Below are 9000 nucleotides of genomic sequence, written 5' to 3'. Positions count from 1 at the left end.
GGGGGGGGTGAGGGATACCCACGGGACCCGTTCAAGGCACCCCCAGGACACCCGGGCCGTGCTGTCCCCTCCGGGGCTGTCCCTTTCCTTCGTCTCGGGAGCTGCTGAGTTGCCTAAAAATGTGCTTTCCCCCAAGTTGAGAAATTAGGGAAAAAAAAAAAAAGGGGGGGAAAAGGAAAAGCTGTGAGCCCGGGCTCTCCCTTCGGTAAAAAAAATAAGAATTTTGGTATCATCAGTGATGCAATGGGCAAGTTTCATGCATTTCTCTGCTAAAACCAGCACTTTTCTGAGTTGGTTTTTTTTTTTTGAACTTTGTGGGGACTCGTGTGTTTCACCTACGCTGTGAGGGCTGCAGGGGAGGCAAATCCCAGCCCACGACCCCCAGAAGCCAGCTACCGAAAAATCTCCTCCTGGCTCAGAGAGCGCAGTCGCGCCTGGGCTATGGAGGACTTTCTTTGGCAGAGGGGGGAAAAAATTAAATAAAAAAGCTTTGGGGAGTTGTGAGAGCCAGCAGCGGCTCCCAGGGGGGAGAGGGGACAGACCCCAGGTACGGGGGGGGGATTTTCCATCTCCTGCCTGGCTGTGGCCACCCAAAACCTCCCGGCTCCCCAGGCACAGCAGCACTGGGGGGGGGGCTCGGGGCTGCGACCACGGGGGAGCACTTCTGTAACACGTTAGCACACAATAACACACACAAAAGCCCCAGACTGTAAAAGGAGAGAGGAGGCAGGGCTGAATTAACCATTTCGGTGTGTGCTGGGGGGGGGGTTATCCCCTCTCCCTTGCTGCCCGGCGACCACCCACCTACCCACGCGGGTAGCCCGCATCAGCCCGCCGTGATCCATCCGTCCCAGGATTTAGCAGAGTTTTTCCTCCCCCCTCCCCCCGCCCCGTGCACCCCAAGAGGATCTCGCTGCATCCCCTGGGATGGTTTGGAGCCCAGGGAGCGACCAGGACCGTGCTTACCTGCGGCGTGGGCTGGGATCACGGCCGCCTCCGCCGCCGTCCCCGTCTCCCGCGCGCGCTCCCGGAGAGCGTCTGCCACTTGGCCGCAGCCCCGGCGCTTTTTATACCCCACGGGGAGCTTGGGGCGTCATCATCTGGATGGATGATGGCCCTTTGGGAGCCGGGGAGGGGTGGGGGACACACACACACACACGCACACCCACACACACAGAGGGACCCTTCCAGGTACCGAACAAAAGAGGAGCGAGGGCGGCGAGGAGCGGGGCGCTTGCGGCTCGGTCCCCGCAGTGGCCGGGGGGGATTAGCATCTCCCCGCGAGCCAAAGCTCGTCAAGTTTTCCGGGAGATGCTGCTAATTGCGTTGGCAGCCTTGTGGCTTGGGGGGGGGGGAATGGGGGCTGTTTGTTACAGGTGTCGGACGGGAGCATCAGTCGGCACTCCGGCGTGGGAGGGCAGCGTGATCCGGCTGGGGCACGGGGGGGTTGGGGTTGTCTTACAGGGGGGTAAAAGGGGATTTTTAACAGCAAGCGTGGGCTGGGGGCACGGGCAGGGCTTGGAGCCACCTGGAAATTAAAGGTCGGTGTTCAGAGCTGGGCTGGTGGCAGGGGATTCCAGGTGCTGGAGGCAGGTCTGCACCCCGGGTGCCTCATCCTCCTCAGTCTCACCGGAGAGCGGGGGCTCCTCCTGGGTGGGCGCAAGATTTGCTCCTGTTTTGCTCAAGGTGGACGTCTGCAGGGCCAGGAGCCATCTCGAGGGTGATGTCCCGTAACCACCACTCCTGGGGGGCACCAGTGACCCCCCAATCCCCGGGGAGAGGGCAGGTACTGGGGAGGCAGCAGGGAGGAGATGCCCCATCCTCAGACGCTGCCTCCTGGAGACGTCTCCGGAGGTGCTCCCAAGGGGCAGAGTAGCCTGGAGAGGCTCAGGGTGGACCCGAAGCAGGTGGATGTCCTCTGGCAGGCTGCAGACATCGGCACTGCCTTGCTGAAGGATGCTGGGGTGCAGCAGATTTACCCGAGTTCCCCGGGGTGAGACAAAAAGACCCCCAAAACGGGTCACTAAACAGGCAAAGCACACCAGGTGCGCGGAATGCCCGGGCTGGTGTTGAGCTTGGTGCAGGGGAGAAGCAGGCAGGAGGCTCCTCTGCCATCCCCTGCCCCCTTTTTTCTCCCTCCAACATTTCAGTTGGGTTTGTGCCTTCTGCAGACCCCCCAGACCTCCCCAAACCCAGGGGACCTCCGCAGCACAAGCAAACCCGCATCTCGCCGCCGTGCCCCTAACTGCATTACCTGCCTCCATCCTCCCTGGCCGAGCCCCTGCTCCGCAATATTTTTCCGTGACGGAGAGCTATTCTAAGATGCTTTATGGCTAAAACGGAACTATGACTCCCACTTTAAACGCTCGTTCGTCTTCGTTAGCCCCATCTGAGCCGTTCGTTTTTATAAGGGAGAAATCCATTTAGGAAATCGCGGAAACCTCGTTGAGGTGAGGCACTGGGATGAAGGATTCCTCTGCCATGGATGGTTCCGTGCTCACCGGGCTCTTTGACAGCAATCCCCAGCTTCAGAGACCCCCTCCCCTGGGCTGCTCAGCTCCCACCTCGTGCAGCGGCATCTCCTCCCCTTTCTCCTTCATTTTGGGACTGGGGTTGGTGCTCGATGTCCCACCTCATCTCCAGCTCCCCCAGATCCTGGGCTGGCTGCGGCTGGGAGCACCCCTGGGTGCCCCTGTCCCCCCCCCACCCCAGCAGGGTGCCCAGCCCCACGGCCCTGGGCTCGGGGAGCTCTCCAAGGAGCAGCCCCCGGCCCCTCTCAGGGCAGCCCGTGCCAGGGCTCCAGCACCCGCTCCGGGCTGGGGGTGACTGGGGAGCCCCCTGAGGATGCTGCCGCCTGAGCACCCCTGGGCCACGCATCTTTTGGGGGTGCCCTGTGCCAGAGCTGGTGCCTTCATCCCGACCTCATCCCCAGGGCTGAGCGGGGGCACTGCGGGGGCGCGCAGCCCGTCGCCCACGTGAGTTCTGGCCTTTCCATTTTAATTTGGAGAACAAATCTCACCTCGGTGTGAATGAGCCCTGGGCCGCCGTGCGAATATCGCAGCCACGCTCAAATCCTGCGGGGCTTTGAGGACCTCCTGGCGGCCACGTAGCACTGCCCAGGGCCACACGTCCCTGGGGCACCGCGGCTCTGCCCCGCAGCCACGTGCTGCTGGCGGCTGGGACGTCCCCCCCCCCCCCGTTATCTCAGGCTGGAGATTTCCTGCCGTGCTTTGCAGAGTTGACCCGTTGACTATTTTGTGTTGGAAAGGAGACGACAAATCCTTCCCCGAGTGGGCAGAGCCTCTTGTTTGCCTGCAGCTTGGCACGAAGTCCGCTCTGTTGGGCTTGTCTTCATTTCCAGGCTATTTTCTTTTTGGAGAGTCCGCGCAGGTTTGTCGGTAAGGAGATCCTGAACGTGCTGAACGCCCGCCCTTGGTGCACAACCACACAAAAAAATCAGCCCCTGGTCTATCTAAGAGCAACCAGCCCCGTGTGCAGCTGTGGCCAGGAAAAGGATGCTGAAACAACGGCAGCTCAGCCCCGTCCTATATTTGTGGGGTGCGATGAGGGCATGAAGGCACCTGAGCTCCGCAGCAGCAGCAGCATCAATCAATGGTCAGCCTCCAAGAGGAAAAAAATAAAATCATGTATTTGGCCAGGGCACAGGACACGTGAGAGGTCTCCTTTTCCGTGGGCTGCTTCCTTTCTGCTCGAATCAATTAATTCCCCCCACTGGCTTTGACAAAAGCGGGATGAGGCCTCCGATGGATGAAAGGAAACGGCTGTGGCACGGTGACCCGGGGAGCGCATTGCTGCTGGAGATTCCTGGAGCCTTTTCCTCAGCACGATTGACATGCCAAAATCTACAAAGGTGCCCCCTCGCCTCTGGTCTCCACAGAAAGTGGGCACTGTGATGGGAACAAGCGACTGAAGGCGTCTGAGCCACCGTGCCCTTCGGCAAGTCAGCCGTGGGACGGCTCCTGGCATTGTTGCTGCTGTTCTGGCTTTCTCCTTTTCTTCCCGACGTTTGCAAAGAGCTCGAGTCACCTCAACCCACTGGACAGCGCTCGACCAGCGGGTCAGGAACCAGCAGGAGCCACGTGGGGCTGGGTCCCCGTTGACTTCAATCCCCTAAAGCCCCCCCTTGGCCAGGAGCTGGGCAGCCCATCTCCGGGCTCTGTAAGGCAGCGCCTCACCTCTGGCCGTCGGGGTGGTATTTCCAGCTGTGGACGTGTTTGAGAGGATGCCCTCCACCGCTGAGCAGCTCCTGGTGGTCCTTGAGGACCTCCCGGGCTCTTAGCAGGGATGTTTTTTGGGGCACCAGCTGTGCATGTTGCACTGGGGCAGGGTTTGTGGCACTGCACGTGCACCAAGCGCGGCGCCTTGGGGACCTGGAGCCTTGGGGACCTTGGTGGCCTTGTGGCAATCCCCAGCAGCTTCTGGTCTTGTTGCAGAAGCAGCCAGTGAGCAGAGCCGAAGGCTCAATTTATACCCCCCTCAGCAAGAGCTTTGGAGGCAAAGACAGTTGTTTTATTTTCTTGGGAATGCCAGGGATGGAAAATATCCCAGCGCATCTCCAGTGCAGGAGGGACGGGGACGTCCTGGGACGGGTGCGCTGCAGGGGATGGCCACAGGGCTGTGGGGCTGTAACCTGCAGGGAATTTGTCTTGCAGAGGGACCAGGCTGCTTGCTCTGCGAAGGCTCAGCCCTCTCAGGTGGGGGCTGCTGGGGACCTGCTCAGAGCATTGGGAAGCTCAGGAAAGGGGCGTCCATGCACAAAGGATGGGGAGCGAGGCAGCACCTTGCATGGGAAGCCCTCCCCAGGGCGTCTCTCACCCCAGCCCCGCTGCTGGTAAGGACAGAAAGCAGTAATTGAACTTTTAGACTTGCTTTTAGACTGAATTCATTCAGACTGAACTGGATTTGGAACTGCCCTGTGCTCTGCGGTGCCGGCTTAGCCCAGGCAGGGCCATCCTGGGCCAACTGGGTGAGGTGAAGCCAGGAACCCCAGATTGTCCAATTATGGGCCTTATTCCCTCATTCCTTCTGCCTTTCTTTTCCTTTTTGAGCTCGTGGCATCCCCGCAGACACACGCTTAGAGGGCACAAGCGGGCTAGAAGAGCCGTGAAGCACGCACGTGCCTGCAGACGCTGCCCTGCACGCGCATTTGCACACCCGGAGCCAAATCCCCGATTACTGCCCATGCCCCTACGAGGGATTACGGCTTCTTAGGGGGCAGCTGGCCGCGGGCAGGGGATTCCTTCCTGCGGCCCTGAGCTCGCACCGTGTTCCTGGGTCCCGTGGGGGTGGGAATAGCACCCAGCCCCATCTCCATGCCTGGTCCCAGCAGGGATGGAGCACTGGGAAGCTGCGTAAAGCGCGGTGGTGGCTGGAGTGGTGTGGCTCTGCAGTGGAGGACAGAAGGCAAAGCTGGTGACAAAGCCGGTGACAAAGCCGGTGACAAAGCTGGTGACAAAGCCGGTGGCCGCGGCGGGGCTTATCGCAGCAGGAGGTGCAGGCAGGGCTCAGCTGAAATCAGCAGGGATGAACCACACCAGCACGTCCTGGTCACTTGCTCAGCACCTCGAGGCTCTTGGGTGGCAGATCTGCAGGGACAGCGACGCTCAGCCACGTCCTCGGTTGTGGCAGTGGGTCTGTGGCTGGTCTGGGATGGGTTTGGGGAGCCGGGAGAGCCCTGGGGCACTTTGCACCAAAATGGTCCCAAATGTGCATTGCCTTCCTTGAGCTGCGCTGGTTTGTCCTTTCCAGGGGGCCAAGGGGATGCTGAATATTGGGGACACCTGGGTGACCACTGGGCAGGGACAAGAAATGGGGAAGTACTGTGTTTTTTAATGTTTTTCCCTCAAAGAAAGGCTGAAGAAAGGGCTGGTGGAGGCTGCATTGGTGGCAGGGACCTCGACTCTGCAGCAACGAGCGTGGGCAGAGGGAAAGGGGCAGATGTGGCGCTTGTCTGGATGCGATCCCTTGCACAGCTGTGCTGCCAAAGAGGATGGGGACCTCCACCAGCTGTGCTCTGTGCGGATGTCACCAGAATTTGGGACCTGCAGGGTGCATGCACCGGGTTGGGCTGAGCCTGGGCGGTTTGGTCTGCATAGAACCGTACAATCCTCAGATCTTTAGGGCTGGAAAAGCCCTCCAGGATCACCTGGTCCAACCATCCCCCCACCACCAGCGTCACCACCAAACCATGTCCCCGAGCACCGCATCCAACCTCTCCTTGGGCCCCCCCAGGGACAGTGACCCTACCACCTCCCTGGACAACCCGTCCCAAGGCCTGACTGCTCTTTCTGAGCAGAAATGTCTCCTCATTTCCAGCCTGAGCCTCCCCTGGCACCACACAGCCTGCACTGATGCTTCGTGAGGAGCTGGCCAAGGGGTGCCAGGTGCTGGCTTCAGCTAGTCCTGGGCCACCGGGGGGGGGGGGTAGCAGCTGGTGTCCCCCCCAAGGATGCCGAGGACGGCTCAGCCGAGCGCTCAACCTTGGGCATCTCAGAGCTGCCGCCTCTCCGGTGGCTGCCTCATTGCCCAGGCTCGCATTGAATCCCCGCCGCCCCCTTCCCGCTCCCCTCCCGGCTAAATGCTCCCAGGAACGAGGCAGACATCAATGGAAGGGAGCCGAAATGGCCGAGCTTTGTCTCCCTGAAGAGGCAGCTCCTGCCCGGCCGCCCCGCCAGCCGCTCGCCGGGGCCCATTTTCACATCTCCCTTTTGTTGAAGGAGCAGCCTTGAGCGAAACGCCACTCGAGGGGCATTGAACGAAATGTTCGGTCGCCTCTTCCATGTGGCACTCAGCGCCCCTCTCCGCCTCTGACGCTAATGATCCGGACGAGGTTTTTCCGAGCATAATGGGGAGAAGAAATGAAAGGGAAAAGGGGCTGGGGGAGGGGAGGTCACATCCATTTAGGAGCCCAAACATTTACCAGGAAAGTGGCTCCTGAGTGGCCGCACAAAGGCCCGGCTGTGCCCGGCTCCATCCCTCCTCCAGCTCGCCTCCCCCGCCGCCCCGCAGCGGGACCAGCAGCCCCCGTCAAAGACGAGGATAATGGGTTGCATTATAGGCAAGCACGATAAATGTCTCTCCACTCGTGAGCAATAAAGGGAAGCTGGTCTTTAGCTAATCGCGCTGGAGGAGCCTCTTGGATGAGGCTCGAGAGCGAGATGTTCTCCTTGGTCCTGGCCCCGAGACCGCCCCGTGAGGGGCTGTGGGGTGCGATTCGCCCGGTCCTGGTGCGGGTGAGACATCCTGCCATCGCATCCCCCCCCCCATGTCCCCTTGTCCCCGCAGCCTGGGTCTCTCCTGGGGTGACCCTGGAGGGCGAGCCACCACGTCCGGGCAGAGGAGAGGCTCCCGTGGTGCTGGAGCGGGGTTGGCTGCTGCGGTGGAGGAGCCAAGGAGGAGCACCCAAAGTTCTCCCAGGCCATCGCAGGACCAAGGGGTGGTTCCTGACACAGCCCCTAGCGCCTGGCGGTGAGCTCTGCGCTTGGGTTGGGTGTGCTGTGGGTAACCTGGAGGGAGAACCGGGGATGGAAATTGAAGCTCCAGGTGCGGAGCTTCCAAAATTTCATCTCCCCAAGAGCCGGTGGGGGTCAGAGCGCCCTGTTCCCAGGGGGATTCTCCAGGGACTGGGGGGTATCCATGGCCCGAGAGGTAATTTTTCCTGCAGAGGTAGCATTTTCCCGTTGAACAGATGATTCTCAGCTCTGATACCTATCATTTTAGGGGGGGGCAAAATAGCCCCATCTCTCCTACCCCGAGACAGGACCATTCCCTGCCCCAGGGAAGGAGTTTTGCCCCCCTGCCTGGGAATTTTTGGGGCCCCCAATAACAGAGATGACGGAGAGAACACCAGCAGAGCAAACCCATTTTGGCACCCCACCTCCACGGGCAGTGGGTTTTGTGCTGTTTCCTGAGCCCTGCTGCTACCTCCCTGCATGGCCAAGGGCTGCAGAGCATCCTGGTGAGGATGAGCATGGTCCTTGGCGCGTCTGCGTGGGCCAGCAGGAAATTTGGCTCCGGCAACCGAACTTCTCCTTTTGCCTTGCAACACCCTGCCCAAAGCAGAAAGAGCCTCCTCGGAGGGCGTGGGGGAAGCCCTCGGTGCACCCCTGCAGCGCTGTCCCATGCCCTGGGCTTGTGTGGCGTGGCGCCGTGGGCTCCCAACAGAGCTCGGTGGCCTGATCCTGGGGGGCTCCTCTCCCCTTTTTGCCCGGCACCGCGGCCGAGGCTGTCTGCTCCCACGCTCGGCACAGCTCCCGCGTGCTCCAGGGATGATGCCCGTTACGGTTTGCTCCCCCCCGACGGGCTTTGGAAGCGAATCCTGGGCTGACAAAGAGCAGAGTGCAGCTCGGGGAGGCAGGGCGTGAACAGAACGTGATTTTCCGAGCAAATGGGGGTCCCTGGCCCAGAAGGGGGGTGGGCTGGTGCACTTCCTGCCCGCTTTCTCCCCATTCATTAACAATGGCTTGGGGTGGGGGGGGTGTCTGCTTGCCCAGGGATGCTTTCTTCTCCGAGCTGCCCTGGGTGGATATGGACAGATGCACGGACACCCGGAGGCACCAGAGATGGGGAAATCAGCCCGGCAGAGCAGCGCCGTGTCCCGAGCCAGCAGGACACCTCCCCGCTCCGCCCCGAAACCCCGCAGAAACAAAGGAGACTGATGAAAACCCTACACCTAACATACACCTACGCGTAACGCCCCCCTTGCAGATGTCCACTGAGGAATTTCCCCTTTTCCAGGCAGCTCCTCGGCTTTTGGAGGCCGTCTGAGCCTGTTCGAGCATCTCCTTTGTGCGAATCAATCTGGGAACGTCATCTGGAAGCTCTTCACAAAGTAAAGAAAAGCCCAAAGCCAATGCTTTTGTCCAGCTTGGAAATCTCTGGTTTCAGCTCGCATTCCTATGTCAGAAAGATTAGCATATTTAATTGAGCGAGACTGTTGACAATTCTAGCTGGGTGGATGACTGCTCTTCCTTCTTGCGA

This window comes from Oxyura jamaicensis, unplaced genomic scaffold (genome assembly GCF_011077185.1).
Source record: "Oxyura jamaicensis isolate SHBP4307 breed ruddy duck unplaced genomic scaffold, BPBGC_Ojam_1.0 oxyUn_random_OJ72793, whole genome shotgun sequence".
In the NCBI taxonomy this organism is placed as follows: domain Eukaryota; kingdom Metazoa; phylum Chordata; class Aves; order Anseriformes; family Anatidae; genus Oxyura; species Oxyura jamaicensis.
This window is presented reverse-complemented; position numbering follows the sequence as displayed.